The sequence below is a fragment of the Lepus europaeus genome, chromosome 15 (genome assembly GCF_033115175.1).
Source record: "Lepus europaeus isolate LE1 chromosome 15, mLepTim1.pri, whole genome shotgun sequence".
NCBI lineage: Eukaryota > Metazoa > Chordata > Mammalia > Lagomorpha > Leporidae > Lepus > Lepus europaeus.
Genome location: NC_084841.1, coordinates 39833127 through 39856485, shown reverse-complemented (window position 1 = coordinate 39856485; position 23359 = coordinate 39833127).

Here is a 23359-nt window from a genome sequence, read left to right as displayed (position 1 = left end):
TCTTTTAAAACAAATATTCACTAAATAAGACTTCTTTGCTTTAAAACTAAAATGTATGTGCTACTGCAACAGTAAATAAATCTGAAAGTGAAAGTAATATTTTTCACATTTCATTTATAGACTAAAGTTAACAGGAATAGCATTGTTTAGAGTACAATTTATTAGGAATGATTTCCATATTTTATTTTTGGTTGAAAAGTGCTCCATAAATGTTAACAAAGAGAGAATTTGATTTTTTTTATTACTTTTAGTGATTTCAACATGTTAAAATGACATTAACTGGAAAGCTGCATACCCTTAGCTTTGGTTGTTTTGCTAATTCCAGCAGAAGGGTTTTCAAACAATAAAGTACTCCTAGAAGTGTTCAAAACTTCCTTTTGATTCACCAGCAACTTTATGGACCAGAAAGAGAAGATTGTTTCTTTAGCAAAATGGCAGAATCCTGAGGCCAAACTTGGTCCTAGGTGTACTTCCACTGGCAATGTTCTAGAAGATTCAAATTCAGAGACTAATGGAATCCCAGTAGTTTCACTTTTCTACAATCCCTGTAAATTCTCATTTCCCCACTAGTTTTTTTCATTTCCATTCCCATTTTGAATACTTCATTTAAAAGAAAAATTTAACAGTACCTAATGCAGAAATGCTTCCTGAATTTTCTAGAAACAGAAATGTTTCTTTGCATATGAAAGGGAAAATCATCTACATGTTTTGATTTCATGGTGTTTCTTTTACTGATAGATGGTGAACCCTTGAACTTCTAATTGTGTCATCAAACTGAACTTCTGAACTTTTTCTGAAAGTCCATAAACCTGAAAGTGAAAGCTGCATGAAATTGTTTTCTGCGGCCTCCCTGGGTGTCTGCATAGTGGTTTCTGCACTTGCAACTACAAAGTGCAGTGGCATGAAAATGTCATGTCAAAGGGACAGTCCTGAAAGTATTTTCTGGCGCCTTCAGTAAGATACCTCTCTTTCCTTTAGCCTCATTTTCCTATCTATAAAAATGGGGATATAATCTATCCCTTTGAGATTCGGCAGAACCCATTTGGGAATCCCAGTCATCGATTCAGAATGAAATCCATAAAGGGCTTTGCACTCCTCAGAGAGCCCCATGTAAATGCAATTAGCTTACGGTTTTGCTACAGGCACTGCTCCATGTGTCCAGTGTCACTAGTCTTATTGCATGCTATGGAGACTTGTATGGCACTTATAATGGCCTGCTGAAGTGAGTGTGCATTTGACATCCTTCAAATTCTTGCTTAAGTCCTGCCTCACAGAGACTCAGAGGGTCATGAACAGTTTTATTCACACTTCTTTATATTTCCAGCGTCACAGTAAAGTGGTCCTTGCCCTGAGGTTGACCTTTAACTTCAAAGCTAAAATCATTATGTAACTCAAAACAGCTAAACTGATATTGCAATGAGTAGAAATAAAACAGTCTTCAATTACCGTGGGAAGATTTGCAAGCAACCTTACTTATATCTGTATTTGAGGACCTATATGTAATAAATAAATATGAAATTCCTTACATATATACTACTGACGCTATAGGAAATGGATTGTGGAGAAACAAGAATATAACCTGGAATTCCAGTACATAAATTATTTTCTATTTTGGACTTCAAATCTAATAATGATGTTCTAAATAAAGGAGAGGTAAAAATCTCTCAATATGACACATGGTGAATTACTAATGAGCAGATATGAGTTCACTTATTTACCTCCCTCTAATACTTACAAAAACCTAGACACAATGATTTGGATAAATTTCTTGCTTTAAAAGTAATCAAGTTGTTTAATATTTGCTAGTGATTCTGTGAATGCTTCATGATTGGAGAGTCTGGGAGTCTACCTTAAATTCACTCACTGCGCTAATTAAAATTGGTTGGGTTTTGACTGTTTATTAGTAAACTTCTAGGGCTAGATATGCAGTGGTTGAAAAGCAGACCGATACTCCTGACACGACAGGGCTTGTGTTCTTCTTTATTCATGCTAATCTGGGGTACTTAATGTCTAACAAAGTGCATTTTAAAAAGTGAATAATAAGATCTATCACATAGAGATATACCGTTACTTATTCTAAATTATTGATTTTATCATAAATGTATGTGATAAAATGGAACCAATCAGGTTTCTTTGAGGTCTTATTTTTTATTTTAGTTTTTATTTTATTTTAGTTTGTTATGAAAGTCAGAAATATAGAGATATCCCAACTGCTGGTTCACTCCCCAGATGCTTGCAAAGCCAAGGTTGGACTAGGCCAAAGACAGACACTGGGAAATCAATTCAGTCTCCTATGTGGATGACAGGGACCCAAATATCTGAGCCATCATCTACTGCTTCCCAGGTGCATATAAAGAGAAACAGTTATTGGGAGTGGAACTGAGACTCAAACACAGGCACTAGAGTATAGGATATGAGTGTCCCAAGAAGTTTCTTAGCAAGTGCACCACAATGTCAGCCACTGAAGAAGTTTATTTCTATGTGTTAATTATGTAGTGACAAGAATACAGCTCAGCCTACTTAACTCTAGAGAACACCTTTAGAGTAATCTGTAGCAATGTTGCTTCTTATTTTCTTACTGAAAAAATAGAAACAAATACTCAGAAGAAGTAGTGAGATTGGGTTAGCTGCAGTTTAGTGGCTTTTATTGAGTATAGCTAATCTGATGTCAACGGGTAGTATTTCTTACAGACAATTTTCTTTCTGCTTCTACTGAAAGTTTTTATTAATATAAAGAGAACAGATTTCATGTATTTAATAGATACATTTTTAAGAAGATAAGCATACTTCCTTCCTTCCCTCCTCCCTCCCTCAATCTCTACCTTCTTTTCTTTGTTTTTCTTTAATTTTTGCAAACACACCATCTCAATCAACTCTATACTCACAGGAGTAATTCACTGCTAACAATAATATTCAGCAAGTAAAAATAAGAAGACCACAGTTCCACAGCAGTATAAACAAGGTCTAAAAACAGTCATATATCATGAAGTTCTTTTCATTTCCATACATTTTTTTAATCCTAAATTAACTGCCACATTTCAGAGAAAACATATGATATTTGTCTTTTGGGGACTGGTTTATTTTACTAAGTATAATGGTTTCTAGCTTCATCCCTTTTGTTGCAAAAGACAGGATTTAATTCTTCTTTATGGCTGAATAGTATTCTATAGTATATATATACCACATTTTCTTTATCTAGTCATCCTTTGATGGACATCTGGATTGATTCGACATCTTAGCTGTTGTGAATTGAGCTCCAATAAACATAAGGGTACAGATAACTCTTTCATATACTAATTTCATCTCATTTGGGTAAATTCTCATGAGTGGGATGGCTGGGTCATATGGTAGACCTGTTTCAGAATTCTGAGGAATCTCCATATTGTCTTCCATAATGGCTGTACTAGTTTGCATTTCTACTAACAGTGTATTAAAGTATCTTTCCTCCCACATCCTCACCAGCATTTATTTATTGATTGATTGATTGATTGATTTTGGATGCTAGCCATTCTTACTGGGGTGAGGTAAAACTTCATTGTGGTTTTGATTTGCATTTCCCTGATGGCTAGTGATCCTGAGCATTTTTCCATGTGTCTGTTTGCCATGAATTTCATCGTTTGAAAAATTGTCTGTTCATGTCCTTTGTCCATTTCTTAACTGGGTTGTTTTGTTGTAGTTGAGTTTCTTGAGTTCTTTGTAGGTCCTAGATATCAATCCTTTGTCAGTTGCACAGTTTGCAAATATTTTCTCCCAATCTGTCAGTTACATTTTAAATTGTTGAGTGTTTCCTTTGCAGTGCAGAAGCTTCATAACTTGTTGTTATCCCGTTTATTTATTTTTTTCTTTGTTCTTATTGCCTGTGCTTCTGGATTCTTTTCCAAGAATTATTTTACCATGCCAATTTGTTTTCCTCTGGTATCAGGTCATAGATTTATATCCTTGACACATTTTGGGTTGATTATTGTATAAAGTGTAAGGTAGTGGTCTTGTTTCACACTTCTACATTCCATAGATCCAATTTTCTAGCACTATTTGTTGAAAAGATTGTCCTTTCTCAAGGGAGTGATTTTAATTCATTTGTCAAAATTAATTGGTTGTAGATTTATGGATTAATTTCTGGGGTTTCAAATCTGTTCCATTGGACAACATGTTCATTCTTTTGCCAGTAACATGCTGTTTTGGTTATAACTGCTCTGTAGTATGACTTGAAATTGATATTGATATGTCTCCAGCTTTGTTTTTGTTGTGTCAGATTGTTTTAACTATTTTTTATATGTATTTAAAAAAAATTTTTTTGACAGGCAGAGTGGACAATGAGAGAGAGACAGAGAGAAAGGTCTTCCTTTTCCGTTGGTTCACTCCCCAATGGCTGCTGCGGCCGATGCGCTGTGGCAGGTGCACGGCGCTGATCCGAAACCAGGAGCCAGGTGCTTCTCCTGGTCTCCCATGCGGGTGCAGGGCCCAAGGACTTGGACCATCCACCACTGCACTCCTGGGCCATAGCAGAGAGCTGGACAGGAAGAGGAGCGACCCGCACAGAATCTGGCACCCCGACCGGGACTAGAACCCGGTGTGCCGGCGCCACAGGCAGAGGATTAGCCTAGTGAACCATGGTGCCGGCCTCATATGAATTTTAGTTTCTTTTTTCTATATTTGAGAAGAATTCCCTCAGTATTTTAATTGGGATCATAATGAATCTGTAAATTGCTTTGGATGGTTTGGACATTTTCATAATATTAAGTCTTCCAAATCACAAACATGGAAGATCCTCCCCCCACCTTTTTTAGTATCTTCTTTAATCTCATTCTTTATTGTGATTTTCATTATAGAGATCTTTCACTTTCTTGGTTTAATTTATTCCAAGATATTTAATTTTATTTTGGTTATTGTGAATGGTTCCTAGCCATGGTATTGTCTGTGTATACAAAGGGTATTGATTTTTGTGTATTGATTTAAATTCTGCAACATCACCAAACTCTCTTATGAGTTCTAGTAGTCTCTTAGTGGAGTATTTTTGTTCCCTTATATATAGGATCATGTTATCTACAAACAGGGATAATTTGACTTCCTCCTTTCTAATTTGTATCCCTTTGATTTCTTTTTCTTGCTAATGTCTCTGGCTCAAACATCTAGGACTATATTGAATAGCAATGTTGAAAGTGGGCATTCTTGTCTGATTCCAGATCTTAGGGAAAGTACTTCTGACAGTTTCCTATTCAATATAATACTGGCTGCAGATTTGTCATAGATTGTCTTGATTGTGTGAGGAATGTTTCTTCTATACCCAATTTGTTTAACATTTTCTTTTTTTTTTTAAAGATTTATTTATTTATTTGAAAGTCAGAGTTACACAGAGAGAGGAGAGACAGAGAGAGAGAGAGAGAGGTCTTCCATCCAATGGTTCACTCCCCGGATGACCGCAACAACCAGAGCTGAGCTGGTCTGAAGCCAGGAGCCATGAGCTTCTTCTGGGTCTCCCATGTGGGTTCAGGGGCCCAAGGAGTTGGGCCATCTTCCACTGCTTTCCCAGGCCACAGCAGAGAGCTGGATCAGAAGTGGAGCAGCCGGGTCACAAACCGGCACCTATATGGGATGCTGGCACCGCATGCTGTGGTTTTACACACTATGCTACAGCACGGGCCCCTAACATTTCATTATGAAAGAATGTTGGCCGGTGCTGTGGCTCACTAGGCTAATCCTCCGCCTGTGGCGCTGGCACTCCAGGTTCTAGTCCTGGTTAGGGCACTGGTTCTGTCCCGGTTGTTCCTCTTCCAGTCCAGCTCTCTGCTGTGGCTCAGGAAGGCAGTGGAGGATGGCCCAAGTGCTTGGGCCCTGCACCCGCATGGGAGACCAGGAGGAAGTACCTGGCTCCTGGCTTTGGATCAGCGCAGTGCGCCGGCCGTAGGAGCCATTTTGGCGGTGAACCAATGGAAAAGGAAGACCTGTCTGTCTGTCTCTCTCTCACTGTCTAAATCTGCCTGTCCAAAAAAAAAAAAAAAAAAAAAAAAAGAAAGAAAGAAAGAAAGAATCTTGTATTTTATCAAATGCTTTACTCTGCATATATTGAGATAATCATTTGGTTTTTATTCTTCAATTTTTTAAAGGTGATGTTTCACATTTATTGATTTGCATATGTTGTATCATCACTGAGTACCAGGGATAAATCTCACTTGGTCCAGGTGAATAATCTGTCTGATGTCTTGTTGGATTTGACTGGCTAAAATTTTGTTGAGGATTTTTGCATCTATGTTCATCAGGGATATTGGTCTATAGTTTTATTTCTTTTTGTATAATTTTTCTGGTTTTGAAATTAAGGTGATACTGGCCTCATAGAGTTTGGGAAGATTACCTCCCTTTCAATTGTTTTGAATAACTTGAGAAGACTTGCAATTAGTTGTTCTTTAAAGGTTTGGTAGAATTCAGCAGTAAAACCACCTGGTACTGGGCTTTTCTTTGTTGAGAGGGTCTTTAATACAGATTCAATTTCCATCTTGGTTATTGATCTGTTTAGATTTCCATGTCTTCCTGACTCAATTTTTGTAGATTTTATGTGTCCCGAAATCCACCAATTTCTCCTAGATTTTCCAATTTATTTTCATATAGCTGTTTGTAGTTACTCCTGATTTTTTTTTTTTAATTTCTGTGGTATCCATTGTAACATTTTCTTTTTCATCTGATTTTATTAATTTGGGTGCCTTTTCTTTCTTTCTTTTTTTTTTTTTTTTTTGATTAGTTGAGCCAATGGTGTATCAATTTTGTTTATTTTATTTATTTATTTATTTTTGACAGGCAGAGTGGACAGTGAGAGAGAGAGAGAGAGAGAGAGAGAAAGGTCTTCCTTTTGCCATTGGTTCACCCTCCAATGGCTGCCGTGGCTGGCGCACTGCGGCCGGCGCACCACGCTGATCCGATGGCAGGAGCCAGGAGCTTCTCCTGGTCTCCCATGGGGTGCAGGGCCCAAGCACTTGGGCCATCCTCCACTGCACTCCCTGGCCACAGCAGAGAGCTGGCCTGGAAGAGGGGCAACCGGGACAGAATCCGGTGCCCCAACTGGGACTAGAACCCGGTGTGCCGGCGCCGCAAGGCGGAGGATTAGCCTAGTGAGCCGCGGCGCCAGCTTCAATTTTGCTTATTTTTTTAAAAAAACCCAGCTCTTCCTTTAATTTATCTTTTGTATAATTTTTTTTTCAATTTTGTTTATCACTTGTCTAATTTTACTTAATTAATTCCTCCTACTAATTTTGAGTTCGATTGTTCCTGTTTTTCTAGGTCCTGGAGGTGCATTATTAGATCATTTATTTGATTCCTTTCCAATTTCTTGATGTAGTCATTAATTGTTCTAAATGCCCTCTTAACACAGCTTTTGCTGTATCCCATAAGTTTTGATATGTTGTACTTCATTCATTTCTAGGGATTTTTTTATTTCTCTTTTTAATTCTTTTAATAACTTACAATATAAAAGAATCCCCTTACCTTGTTAACTGATTTGAATTTTGAGACTATTAGAATAGTTAAGAGGTCAAATTACTGTGGATGCAGAAGGCTCATGTCTGCTCCAAAAATGAACCAACACATTAACTTAATAAGGTACTGCCTGTCTGCCACACCTATTGCCTAGAAATTATCCCATTGCTATTTGCTATTTTTTATTGAATTAAATGGACAGGGCATATTTTTTCAAGTAGGCAAAAAGATAAACTCACAAAAAATATGTTGGAGGTCAGGAAGAATTTCTAGCTCTTGGTCAGGACTCACAAACCTGGTGGCATATAGGAGTCAAGGAAGTAGTATCCATGAGAGAAGTGCATACTACAAATGAATAAAAGGGAATGTCAACCTGGATGTCGAGGGCACTGGGGAGAAGGGAAGATGCAGTAGGGCCTGCATTGTGTCTCAGACAGCTTCTGGTGGTGGTTGCCAACTACGGAAACTAGCATGATGCTGAAAGATTTTTGGAATTTTCAAAAGTACCCAGAATTCGTGGGTATGTATAAAGTGTCTTGAATTTAAGTTCTAAGACAAACAGACTTCAGGACTACCACTTAGAGGCTTCTGAGTTTTCCCAGAACTTTCCCTTTGTCAAGTTAACAGCTTGAGGTGGGTACCTGTGGAGATTCTGGAGTTAATGGGCCTCACAATTGGTGACCTTCAAAGAACAGAGAGAGAGAGAGAGAGAGAGAGAGAGAGAGAAGGAGCAGCCACAGCCTGGAGGGGCCAGATTGTGAATAACAAAAGCACTACTCTTGTGGAGTAGACTTGTATATGAGCAAGTAATTGGCAAGTTGCTTGAGTAGAAATTTAGGGAGCCTAGGAACAGCAAAGGGAGAACAGACACTGACTCAGAGGTGCTCTGGAAAGGACCAGTAGAGAGAAAGAAAGAAGATGGTGCTGTGGGAAGTAAAAGAAGCAAAAAAAGGCCTCACTTCGTCCCACCTCACAGTTTTGGCATGGACTGCCTGTGAACCTGTTAATGTGAAAGTAAGTCTCCAAAGAGAATCCCCTAGGCCTAGAAGCCTAGAAGAATTACAATAATGGTATCCAATAATCCTACTTATGGTCTTATTGAATTCCTCTAAAGGTTGCAGGTAATGGTTACAGCTCTTTCTTTTCTAAATTTTCTTAGGGTTTTTACTTTTAAAATAAAAATACAATAATACAGTCTCTAGGCCCAGGAATAATGGGACTTTTGCCATCATTAGACAGAATCATGCTGAATATAAACACTATCTATTTTTCCTCCATGTTTTTATATTTGTATGCAGCGTTTGTCAGCATGGCAGCCATGGACGATGAAAAAGTGCATTTTTCTGCTTGGGTGGTTAGCCCTTTCATTTTTACAAGTGACAAAATAAAAATCTGCTGAAGAGTGAACATGCTGCTTTCACTGTGTCATCTCAGCCCTGCGGGTCATTTTATTATAAAAATGTAAAAATCCAGTCAATTTTATTTAATCAGCTGAAAAGGAAAAGTGTTTCCAGGTCATTAATCAAGTGCTCCTTCTCTGTGGGACTTGTCTCTTCAGAAACTGCCATATGAATCATTAATAAAGCTGGGAAGATATTTTTTTTGCCAGCAGGTTTTTGAGAAACCTAGATGTTATTAATATAACAAAAGTAAAGTAATTTTAGGTCAACAAATAAAGCCTCTGTAGCTGTTGCCTACAGTACTGTAGAATTTTATTAAAAGAAGCTAATTCTTTACTTTCTAAACATTTAATTGTTAGAAATGTTGGGAAGTGTTCAGCTGTTTAGATTGTGTATGATTATATATTCCATAATTACATGTTTTCTTGAATGTTACCTAACCTTATATTTACAGTAAACTTTTATTATGTGAATTGATCAAAATATAATGAGACAGTAGGAAGAGATAATTACTACTGTATCTGTAATAATAATGATAGTAATTAAACACAGCAAACTGCATTCACATAATGTCAAGCTTGTGCTTAAACCCATAAAAGAAAGTAGTGAAATAGAAGCCTAAAATTCTCTCCTGAACCAATTTTGCTATTTGTGCTGATATTGGTTTATGAGCTCTTATTTTTAAAAGCTGATCTTGGCCGGTGCCGCGGCTCACTAGGCTAATCCTCCGGTTTGCGGCGCCGGCACACTGGGTTCTAGTCCCGGTCAGGGCACCGATCCTGTCCCGGTTGCCCCTCTTCCAGGCCAGCTCTCTGCTGTGGCCAGGGAGTGCAGTGGAGGATGGCCCAAGTGCTTGGGCTCTGCACCCCATGGGAGACCAGGAGAAGCACCTGGCTCCTGCCATCGGATCAGCGCAGTGCGCTACCGCGGCCATTGGAGGGTGAACCAACGGCAAAAGGAAGACCTTTCTCTCTGTCTCTCTCTCACTGTCCACTCTGCCTGTCAAAAAAAAAAAAAAAAAAAAAAAAAAAAGCTGACCTTGACTTTAATGCAGAATTTTCTGGTATTTAATCAGTAGTTCTTATTCACATCAGATATCAACCTCTGAAAAAACCTTTTATTTTTAAGAATTCTGTTTATAAGGAGACTAAATAAGAAAGCAGACATGGGAGCCACACTTCTGAAAGGCTGTGAATCCCTCAAAGGGAGTCAAAAACAGTGGATACCAGCAAACATGCAGTTATATCCAAGAAATACATGCTCCACCATGTTTATTGAAGCACTATTCACAATAGCCAAAAATATGGATTCAACTAAGAGTTCCATCATCAGATAAATGGTTATAGAAAGTGTGTTATGGAATATTATGAAATACTATTTGGCCATAAAACAATGAAATCCTATCATTTTCAGCAAAAGGCATGGAACCAGAAGATATCATTTTGAGTAAAATAAGTCAGACACAGAAAGACAAATACCATATATTCTTCCACATAAATGGGAGCCTCCAGTCCCAAAAATAAAAAAGCTCAGGCCGGCGCCGTGGCTTAACAGGCTAATCCTCCGCCTTGTGGCACCGGCACACCGGGTTCTAGTCCCGGTTTGGGTGCGGGATTCTATCCCAGTTGCCCCTCTTCCAGGCCAGCTCTCTGCTATGGCCCGGGAAGGCAGTGGAGGATGGCCCAAGTGCTTGGGCCCTGCACCCCATGGGAGACCAGGAGAAGCACCTGGCTCCTGCCATCGGATCAGTGTGGTGCGCCGGCTGCAGCGGCCATTGGAGGGTGAACCAACGGCAAAAAGGAAGACCTTTCTCTCTGTCTCTCTCTGTTTCACTATCCACTCTGCCTGTCAAAAAATAAAAAATAAAAATAAAAAAGCTCAATCTGAAAACAGATTGTAGAATGCTAGAGAATGGGAGGAGTGGGAGATATAAAAGTAATTTGGATTAAAACATAGGAGATGGGTGTGGTTCATTAATTGTGAAAATCATCATACCAATATGAGATATTAGCAATAGGGGAAGGAAGTAGTGCAGGGAATATGGAAACTCTATACTATTCCCAATTTTTCTTTTACAAATTTTAAACTATTATCAAATAAAAGGTTAAAAAAGGAAATATGATAGTACAGTAAATAAGCCTGTATTCTTTTAATTTGCAAGTAACTTGTGAAGTAAATGTCACAAGGACTACATTGCTGTTTTTTTTTCTGTGTTAATGAAACACAATTACTCTGAAACATTACAAGAAATCTGCCTCTGCCTTGGATGTCCCCACCATTAGCAAATATTTACTTTGTTTCCATTTATGGTGTTAACTTTTAGTATTTAAATTCATTTATTTTTGTTCAAGTTCCCATAAATCTCTTCCAAAAAGCTGTGAAGATGATTCTTTCATTCCATTTCTAAAATTATGAATTGATAGTAAATATATATGCTCTTCACCCATGTATAATCATGGGCCTAAAATATATAGATACTTCTCTTTTAGCATCCTAAATCAAGTTTGATGATTATTTATAATACATATGAACTCATTATTCATAAATGACACCTCCCTATATTTGAGTATCATTTGAATGACTGGTTAAGAAGACCATAACCTTGGGTGCACCTGAAGAACTATAAGCAATGAAAATAAATCTCAGCAATATTTTTATTGACACATGCACATTAGCAAAAGTATATATCTTTGCTGAGAACATATATGAAGGAGTTGCTTTTACTCCTGAAAAGTTTAATTCTTGAATCTGAAAAGTAAAATAATTCATGTTTATTCAATGCCTTTACAAAATTGAACAATCTGTTTGCAGGTAACTTCAACCAAATCATAGCAATCTACTCCAAATAAAATAAAAGTCAAATATCTAAAATGGAGATATAAAACAATTGAGAAGCTGCTGAGGAATCATAGGCATGGAATGCTGTTAGGTGACTTCTGTATTGAAAAGATCACTGTGGTCTCAGAGAGGACAATAAATGGTGTAAAAGTTGGAGTGAACACAGTGAGATCAACCATTAAACCAAAATATTGCTGAAATAATTTTGACATCACATGCAAGTTTTTTTTTTTTTGTTTTTACTCCAGCTGTAACAGTGGAAAAGGGAACTTAAATTTGAAATATATTTTAGAGATAGAAACATAAGAAACTCTGATGGATGCTGAATTTGAAGAAAGAAAAGTTAAAAAATATGGAATCTATGACAGAATAAGCATTCCACTGTATGAAAATAATGAATAACTGCAACTGCATTATTTCCTAAAGCATATTGATGCATAGTAAATTTCAGACGCATTTGATCTTTAATTAACTGTCTTTGCACAAATCATCGTGCCAAATGCTGGAAACAAATAAATTGTGCCCTCATGTGTTTTAGTTTAGACATGTGAACAAATGATTCAATGCATCTTGAATTGAATAGAATGTAGTTAGTCATGCAATCCTTGCTGGTAGAGGTATGCTTAAGCTAAGTTCTAAAGAATCAGTATGAATTAGCAAGGAGGGCTGATACACATTGACTGCAGTTACCGGGATCTAGGAACCAGAAGGTAAGATTGGGATATATTACTCAAAGGATATAGAATTTCAGTTGTATAGGAATAAACGTTGGAGAGATCTCTTTGCAACGTATCTATTCTTTAAAGCAATGTGTTGTGTTTTTGAAAATTGCTAAGAGTAGATTTTAAGCATTTTTGCTAAAACAAGTTTGTGAGGTAATACATATATAATTAGCTCAATTTAGCCATTCCACAGTATATTTCAACATATCAGGTTGTACATGAATATATATATATATATATATATGTACATATATATAACTTTTTTCAACTGGAAAATACTAACTAGGATGAAGTAGAGAATAAAGAATAATAAATAGATAATCATGTTTTGTTTTTTTTTCCCAAGAGCATGTTTTTGCTTAGTCATGACCTTGATTTAAAATATATGTTTTATCAAGTAAATTGTCTTCTGGCATAATAGACCACATTTCTTTTTTTCTTTACCTTATTCAATTTTAGCTAATTACATTTCCATTTCTTGGGGATTACAGCTAAGAAACACTGAAGGTCTTACCATTCTCTGTTTTATAAGGCACTCTCCCCACTTGGAACTAAATACAGCAACACCCTAGAAATCTGGTCAAGGAAGTAATTAAAAATAAAATAAATACATGTAAGCCTTTTCATAATCTCTCTGCCTGTAATAAAGTAGGTATTATTTCACTATTTCTTTTCTTTAAGATTTATTTATTTATTTATTTGAAAGTCAGAATTACACAGAGAGAGAAGGAGAGGCAGAGAGAGAGGTCTTCCATCTGCTGGTTCACTCCCCAATCGGCCACAATGGCCAGAGCTGTGCTGATCTGAAGCCAAGAGCCAGGAGCTTTTTCCAGGTCTCCCACATAGGTGCAGGGGCCCAAGGACTTGGGCCATCTTCCACTGCTTTCCCAGGCCACAGCAGAGAGCTGGATCGGAAGTGGAGCAGCCGGGACTCGAACCGGCACTCATATTGGATGCTGGCATTTCAGGCCAGGGTGGTTAACCCACTGCGCCACAGTGCCGGCCCATTATTTCATTATGTATTAGTACATAGTAAGTACATAGAGGAATCTGGTATAGACTATGTGCTGGATTTGGGTAGATACTAAGGAAGAATGAAATAAGAACTTTTGCCTTTATAGAGCTAATGTTTCTGCACAGATTCTTATGTTTTCATAGGCAGGAATAGAGAGACAGGTTATGGAAGAGTAGAAAAAATTATTATTTTATTAAAATTATACATAAAAATAAAAATAGTTTAATTCTTTGGGATATGCAATATGTGAGGCTTTGATTAGTCAAAAGAAATAGCATTATATTCAAGAAGTCTCGTGATGTCTAGAAAAGGGGAAAGAAGGAAATGCATCATGGTGGTTATCTTATACTGAATGCAGAAAGAAAGGAAGTTGGAAAGAGTGCCTGCTCCCCAAAATAACTACTGAGATGAGAAGAAACCCACATGTGGCTATAGGGAGCACAATATCACACACAATATCACAGAGGACAATGATTGATCTCTGAATATAGCTGTGCATGCTCTGATGCTTTGTCAGACTTTTAAAGGTCATGAAAATCTCCTACAGAAAAGCACATACACTTATCGATACAATAGTGATAAAGCTGATTCCATTAAAAAGGAAATGGAATCTAGACAGTAGGCATTTCACTAATTTTTAAAGAAATAATGTTGATCTTTTATAGCAGTTTAAATATGTTAATAAGACTATTATTCTGTTGTTTTCTTTTACTGAGACCTTGTATCCCTTGACTCATACTACTCACGTACTCTCTTATGGCCCACTTTTTAAGATTAAGGTTTCTCAACAGGCAGCCACCCAACCATGTTTTTCTAATGATCATTATTTCCTGATGCCTTTGCTAATACAATATATCTATTCTTCCTAACACAGCCGTAGAACTGTCACCCCATTCACTGTATTTTGCCTCAGAATTCTGAGAACTTAGAGAATTAAGGATGACAGGCAGAGTTATAGGCAGTGAGAGAGAGAGACAGAGAGAAAGGTCTTCCTTCCGTTGGTTCACTCCCCAAATGGCCGCTACGGCTGGCGCTGCACCGGCCTGAAGCCAGGAGCCAGGTGCTTCTTCTTGGTCTCCATGCGGGTACAGGGGCCCAAGCACTTGGACCATCCTCCCCTGCCGTCCCGGGCCACAGCAGAGAGCTGGACTGGAAGAGGAGCAACCGGGACTAGAACCTGGTGCCTATATGGGATGCCAGCACTGCAGGTGGAGGATTAACCAAGTGAGCCACGGCGCCAGCCCCTGTTGTGGTTTTTTGACATTAGGTTATTTTATGCTTTATGTAACCCTGTATAATTAAATCCATAAAAATAAGAAAGCATTATATGCATGGAAAATCCTAAACACTTCATCAAAACCTGGTGGGATTGAAAAACCAATTCAATAAAATTACAAGATACATCAACATACAAAAGTAATAGCATATTATACACTAATCATAATCATTCTGAAAAGAAAATAAATCCTACCTAGAAGCTACAGAAAATTAAATATTTAGGAATACTTTTTTTTTTTAGATTTATTTTATTTATTTGAAATAGAGAGTTACAGAGATAGAGGGAGAGACAGAGAGAGATGTGTCTTCCATACCCTGTTTCACTCTCCAAGCGGCAGCAAAAAGCCTGGGCTGGGCCAACCCAAAGCCAGGAGCCAGAAACTCCCTCAAGGTTTCCTTATGGGTGAAGAGGCCCAAGCTCCTGGGCCATCCTCTGCAGACTTCTCAGGCATACCAGCAGGGAGCTGCATCAGACATGGAACAGGCAGGACTCCAGCCGCAGCTTAACCCACTGTGCCACAATGCCAGCCCCTAGCAGTAAATTTAGCCAAAGCAATGAAAAATGTATGTAATGACAATTAAAATGAAAATTATAAAACACTATGGCCGGTGCCGCGGCTCAATAGGATAATCCTCCGCCTTGCGGTGCCGGCACACCGGGTTCTAGTCCCAGTCGGGGCACCGATCCTGTCCCGGTTGCCACTCTTCCAGGCCAGCTCTCTGCTGTGGCCAGGGAGTGCAGTGGAGGATGGCCCAAGCCCTTGGGCCCTGTACCCCATGGGAGACCAGGATAAACACCTGGCTCCTGCCATCGGATCAGTGCAGTGCGCCGGCCGCAGCGCGCCAACCGCGGCGGCCATTGGAGGGTGAACCAACGGCAAAAAGGAAGACCTTTCTCTCTGTCTCTCTCTCTACTGTCCACTCTGCCTGTCAAAAAAAAAAAAAAAGAAAATTATAAAACACTAATGAAATAAATCATTAATGACACAAAAAAATTTAATGATATTCTTTGTTCATGAATTGGAAGAATAAATATCATTAAAATGCCCATACTGCAGTGGCTTTCAATGTGGTAAGCCTGGGCTTCAGCAGAAGTCAGCTTGTGAAGAGCCTTGGCAGCTCTGCCAAGAGTTGGATCACTGGAAATGGACCTGCCCTGGAGTCGAAGGATGCCCAGGTCAGAGCCACAGATCTTATTGGCTCTAAGCTGAAAAGCCCTTCACTCAGCCCAACTTCCAAAGTGACCACTGCAGCTGAGGGGATGGTCAAGTAGGGTCAGCAACATTGCAGGCAGAACTGTAAATTTCTTGTTAGAGATGCCACCTGCCTTTACCTGGCCAGCTCTCCTCCCAGGCCCGCCAAGTAATGAAAGTCAACAGAGTGCCTTCCCCTAGGAGGTTCACACCTCCCTTAGGATATACCCCATGTGAAGAGATAGATAGGTCTGGGCCTCTGAATTTACAAGGCCTAAAGCCCACCAGATTATTATCAAGCCCCTTCTATCAGGTTCTATTTGCCTCTCAATCAGAAAAATTACTTGTAGCTTAGACAGCACCTTTCTTAGCTCCTCTAATAATGACTCTGTCCTTTGTTCTAGGCCCTGTCTAGTGCACTTGGGCCTCATTCCTTTGTAATCATAACCTCTACTCTAGCACCAATGGCTCTACTCCCAACCTGTTTGTACTGATGGTCCTCTTCCCCACTTAATGCTGTACAATTGTTCAAACCTGGTAAATGCCACTCTTAGGATCATTGGTTACTATCCTCACTCTGTCTTTTATGACCTTGTCTAAATATGATCAGAGTCGGCAAACTTGGAAGGCTTCCATAGCCTTGGCAACTCATGAAGACAGCCTAGGGTGGTTACTGGCGCCATAAACTAGAGTGTCAATTTGTTGGGTCAACAACAGGAGCCACTGTGCACTTGCTCCTCATGTGGGATCTCTGTCCTTAATGTACTGTACATTTTGATTTAATGCTATAACTAGTACTCCAACAGTATGTTTCACTTTGTGTTTCTATGTGGGTGCAAACTGTTGAAATCTTTATACTAAATTGATCTTCTGTATATAAAGAGAATTGAAAATGAATCTTGATGCAAATGGAAGGGGAGAGGGAGCGGGAGAGGGGAGGGTTGCGGGTAGGAGGGAAGTTATGGGAGGGGGAAGCCATTGTAATCCATAAGCTGTACACTGGAAATTTATATTCATTAAATAAAAGTAAAAAAAATGCCCATACTACTAAGGCAGTGTATAGATTCAATGCAATCACTATAATCATACCAATAATATTCTTTACAGAATTGGAAAAAAAATCCTAAAATTCAAAAGAAACCATAAAACTCCAAGAATAGGAAAAAAGTGATCATGAGGGAAAAAATCAACCTGGAAACATCATACTACTTGATTTTAAAGCATGCTACAAAGCTATAGTAATTAAAAAGTCTAGTGCTGACATAGAACCAACACATAGAATTCCATAGAGAACCCAAAAATGATTCTATTGTATACACAGCCAACTGAATTTTGATAAAGTTGCCAAAAACATACATTGAAGAAAGGATAGTCTTTTTAATAAATGATGCTGGCCACACTGAACATGCATATATAGAAAAATAAAATTATATACTTACCATTACCCTATTAAAAAAATCAACTCAACGTAGAACAGACGTGATTATAAGACCTGAAACTGAGACTACTAGAAGAAAACACGTGGGCAACACTTTAAAACACTGGTGTAGCCAATGATTATTTTTGTAACATCCCAGAAATCACAGGCAACAAAAGCAATAACTAGACAAATGGGATTACATCAGATTCAGAAGCTTTCTCCACAATAAAGGAAACTAGTAGAATGAAGACCCCTGACAGAGTGGGAGAAACTATTTGCAAGTTACTTATCTGACAAAGGATTAATGTCCAGAGTATATCAGGGACTCAAAACAACAACAAGAAAACAAGCAATCCAATTAAGAAATGAGCAAAGGACCTGAATAGGCAGTTCTCAGAAAAAGAAACACAAATTGCCCACAAGTAAATGTTAAAAACAAAACAAAACAAAACAAAACAAAACAAAAAATACCACTAGCCATCAGGGAAATGCAAATCAAAACCAAGATGAAATACTTCACCCTTGTTAGAATGGCATATATCAAAGTCAAAAAGTAACAATGCTGATGAAGATGTAGAGGAAGTGGAGCACTTCCACACTATTGGTGGGAACGTAAATTAGCACAGCCATGATAGAAAACATTACCAAGATTTCTTAAAAACTAGAATTAGAGAACCACCAATAATCCAGAAATCCTACATCTTTTATATATACATATAAAAGATCTGAAGTATTTTATAAAAGAGATTCCTACTTCTCCATGTTTTTTGTAGCGCTGTTCACAATAGCCAAGATCGGGAATCAGCTAAAGTGTGCATCACCAGCTGAATGGATAAGGAAAATGTATTTCTCTCTCCTTCTCTCTCTCTCTCTCTCTCTCTCTCTCTTTCTCTCTCTCTCTCTCTCTCACACACACACACACACACACACTCACACACACTCACACTCACTGGAATACCACTCAGCCAAAGAATGACTGGAGCCCTGTCATTTTCAGCACAATAGTATAGTAGATGGAACTTGGGAACATCAGGTTAAGTGAAATAAGCATGACAAATAAAGACAAATACTGTATATTCTCCCCCATTTATGGATACTAAGCAAAAAAAGTAGTCTGAAAACAGAATGGTGATTATTAGAGTCTGGAAAGGTGGTAGAGTGGATAGAGGGAGTTTGGATAATTGGTACCAAATCAGAATCAGATCAAAGAAATAAATCGCTAGCATCACACAGCATATTGGGGAAACTATAGTTCACCATAACCCAGTGGATATCATGTGAACAAATAGTAGAAATATGCTTCCAGCCTCCAATTATAAAGTGTTGTCAAAGAGGGAGAAATGATTACCCTGTTTTGATGAGTGTACATTGTGTACATGCATTAAAATATTACAGTGAAGTGGCTGGTGTTATGGCAAGTGTAACCACCACCTGTGATGCCAGTATCTCACATGGGTGCCTATTCATTCATGTTATGGCTGTCCTACTTCAAATACAGCTCCCTGCTAATGGCCTGGGAAAAGCAGCAGAGGATGGCCCAGATGCATGAGCCTCTGCTACCCATGTGGGAGACCTGGAAGAAGCTCCTGGCTAACTGGTGTTGGCCTGGCCCAGCCCCAGGTATTGTGGCCATTTGGGAAGTGAGGATGAAAGATTTTTCTCTCTCTCTGTCTCTTCTCTCCATAACTCTGATTTTCAAATAAATAGATAATTCATTAAAAAGCCAAGAAATATCACACTGAAGCTATGATATATATATACCATTTTATATACAGTTTTGTTTATATATAGTTGTAAAAAATAAAAGCAAGCAATATAAAAGTGAAAATAAATTGGAACAAGTGCACATAACTGTATATAAAATTGTCAAAATCTCATAGTGCAAAGAAGTTGTTATTATCCTGATTTAAATCTGTCATAGCTAAAGTGTGGAATAAAGTTAATGTAAATTATATTAATGTAGTTAGAAACCAACACTTGTGATTTAGGTGTAAAATAAAAAAAAAAACTGTAAAGAATCTTACTATCTTTTGTCTGTCACAATTATACTCTTTTATATGAATTTATGTTGAAATAAGTAATAATGAACTTTTCTTATAGATAATAGCATATATTTAGTTTTACATAAGTACTAATATGTGAGTATATTTATTGATGTATTTCAGGTGTAAACATGTTAACCTTAAGTAAGTATTTGTAATTTCATTATAAAAATCCTGATTTATTTCCCTTTTAATAATGTGTATCTCTTATGTCTCTCCACTGAAAAGATATGAAAGTAAAGAGAGTCCAGTTGTATTGAGCATTTTTCATGGGCAGACAGAGGTATCTAAATAGAATTTCCCACTGAAAGGAACCAGCTTTTTGACTAATTCTAGATTTGGGAGAGGAAATAGACAGAATTAGTTTGGGACATCTTTTTGAGTATCGTAATTGAGAAAACAATAATGATCTCCACATATTTTTATTATGCTTAAGCCTAAGATAAGCCATTCCTTAGAAATTCAACAAATGAGAGTTAAACAAAGTAATATTAACAACAAAAATGTAATAAAATTTTCTTGGCTGAGGTACAAGTTGGGTTTGTCTTGCAACCATCCCAAATGTATTAATTAATCAGGTACCAACAGAAAATTTGAAACCACTGGTATTTATAAATATAATGCAAACCATAAATGCATGCCATATATCTAATTTTAAATTTTCATGTAGCCATATGAGAAAGAGTTGAAACAAAAGGTATAATTAATTTTGACAATATAATCTTCAGACTACTATACCAAAAATATTCTTTCAACATACATTCACTATAACATTTTATATTCCTTTTTCATCTAAATTTTGAAACCTGTGTGTATTTTACACTTATAGCACACCTCAATTTGGATTAGCTGCATTCCATGTACTCAGCAGCCACAAACAATGGCTAGTGTAGTGTACATCACAAGTTAAATGCAGACAAAAGATAGTGCTCCAACATAGTGGGGCTCTGGCACAACTCTAATGCAACATAAAAGTTTACATTAGTACAGTGAAAAATAAGCTTTAGTAAGAAATCTTAGTATTATTTAATTACTATTCAGATTAGTCAAAGTAACTACCATGTACAGTTATGGGAACATCAAGAATCAGAATCTTTTTCCTCTACTTGTTGTTGATTTTTATTACATTCATTAGAATTAAGTTATAAACCTCCTTTCATCCAGAATTGCTTGCATTTATTTTGAGATAAGAAACCTATAAAATGAGCCAAATAAAAATATTTCTATTAAGTAAATAAAAAGAGAGGAAAACCTGAGCTGAATTGACTTGACATGAGGCCTCTAAGTCTCTAAGATACTACCTTAATTTCATATCCTGAATTTAAGGAGTAGCAAGAGAAAGCATAACAAAAGCTAATATAGGTGGAGTCCTAACTTGATGCTGCAGAATACCAATAGCACACTGTAAGGTGGGTACAATTGTCATCCTGCTTTTACATAGAAGGACTGTTTAGAGTGTGGTCAGATAATTTATACAATGTTATAAGGACAAAGAATTACTTCTAGAGCTCAAGTCCTAACCATAATCACACAATCCCACCTAATGATTAGGTTGTATTAAATAATTTAGGAATTGAATCCAAAATGTGTAAGGAACTCATGCAACTCAATAGCAAAAAAGCAACCTATTTTTAAAATGGGCAAAGTACGTGTTTCTTTTTCCAAAGAAATATAAAAAGAGCCAACAGGTATATGACAAAGTTTTAAACATGACTATTTGTTAAGGAAATGCAAACCCAAACCATAAATCCAAACTCACACCTGTTAAGATTGCTATAATAGTAAACAACAAAGCAAAATAAAACAAAAAGAAAATGATAGTGAGACTACAGAGAAAAAGAAACTATACTGCTGGTGAGGGTGCAAATTGGCACAGCTATTATAGAAAACAGTATTAAAATAGAATTACTGTATGGTCCAACAATTTCACCTCTGGATGTACATCCAAAGGAAATGAAATCACTATGGTGAAAGACATGTTCATTGTAGCATTACACATTGTAGTCAAGATATGGAATAAACCTAATTGTTCCATAATCTACTAATGGATGAATGGATAAAGAAATGGATCACACACACACATACACACACACACACGGTCTTTAAAACGGGGAGACTCCATTTGCAAAATGAATGAGCATTCTACCAAGTAAAATAATCCAGTCAGAGAAAGACAAACATTTTATGATCTCCTTTATGTACGGAATCGACAAAAGTCAAATTCACAGAAACAGAAGTATAAGTAATAGAACTAAAAGGTGCTTGCTAGGAACAGAGGAGGAGGGAAATGAGACTTGATCAAAGAATATAAACTTCTAGATATAAAATAAATAATTGCTAGAGATCTAATATAGAGTATGGTGAATGTAATTAATAATAATATATATTTTAAATTCACCAAAATAGTGAGCCTTCAGTGTTCTCACCAGCAAAAAAGATAATTATATGAAGTTATGGGCATGTTAATTAAGTTGATTTTGATGATCATTTCACAACATGGACATACATTAAAACATCACATTTTACATCTCACATAATTTGGGGAGTCACTTATACCTTACTAATGCTGAAAAAAATCTCTTCCTTGATGCTTGTGATTTTGGATTTTAATGTAAAAAGTTAATTGAATGTGATTATTTGCAACAAGACATTTCTTCATAATTCAATTGAGAATCTTGATTACTTTTCTGTTCCCTTCAGTGGAAACTTTACCCTGCTTATCATTCCAAATATCCTAATTGGTATGTGAATTCTTGGTTAGTTGATTTCTTCCTCAATAACGTTGACCTTGTAAGGTTATAAAGTATGTGGCCTGGAATTGCCACCACAAAAATTGAATTATAATCCACCTGAGGATGTACAGGCACTTTGGAGAAAAGCAGACTCTGACAGATGTAATGAAATAGTCATACAGAAAGATCATCAGGCTTCAGAGAGAAAAGAGTGGACAGTATCTGCCTCTGTTAACTTCTGTGGTCATGTGTGTGTGTGTGTGTGTGTGCGTGCGCGCATGTATGAGGCAGAGGAAGTGAAGGGGGATAAGTTTCACTTACATGTAAACCTTACCTTTCTTCATTGTGTTTTCCAAAAACTCTCTTCTGTGGATATGTATGTGGTTTGACGTAAGAGAACATCTGACACCAATTGAGTTTCCAATATCCGTAAGTGCCTGCTTTTCTCCCATCACTAGGTAAAGTCATATATTTGATGATCTCATCTCATCTAGTCGCTGCAGATTTTCCTAAAGTTCTAGAAACACCAACAGGACAAGGAATGATTCATCCAGGCCTCCTCATGTCTATTTCCATACCAGCAAATGCTGGGTTTTACAAACTTAGACACTCTCACTTCTGCTGTATAAACTCACATTGCATCCTCTCAGTGGAGTTTCTCCTCCTTGTGTGTTGGTATTGCCTCCACAGTCATCAGAGAACCCTTTCCTATCAGTGTTGTAGGGTTGGACTGCTTTCCTCTTTTGGTTTGTAAGCAAAGTTTCAAAACCTTTGAAGGTTTCTGGGTTCTTCCATCACACTTAACTGATAAACAAAATTTTATCAGCAGGCTCCCCATTAAACAACCTATAACAGCCTGAGACATACAAGTTCTTTCTTAAATCCCCCTTACTTCACTGGGACAAGAAGCACTTGCTGTCACCATGAGGTCCCTCTTCCAGCTCTTGGAGCATGAGGCTAAGAGCGGGCATTTCACAAGCTAAAGCCCTATTCTGTGATTTCTTGCTTGTGCGGTGGAACGATATATAACCTGATCTCCATATGCATTCCCAACACTTACAGCACCCTACTCACCAAGAGAGTCCTGCATGGACTAATTTAAATCTTTCAGTCTTTAATCTTCTGTCTCTGTCCTGGTACCCAGCATCCTAAAAGAGACTCTCTCACAGCCACATGCAAGATGCGCAGCACCCAATACTTAAGAGACATAAACGCTTAGATGTTAACAAATCCCTATGCTTTTTTATTGTTAGTG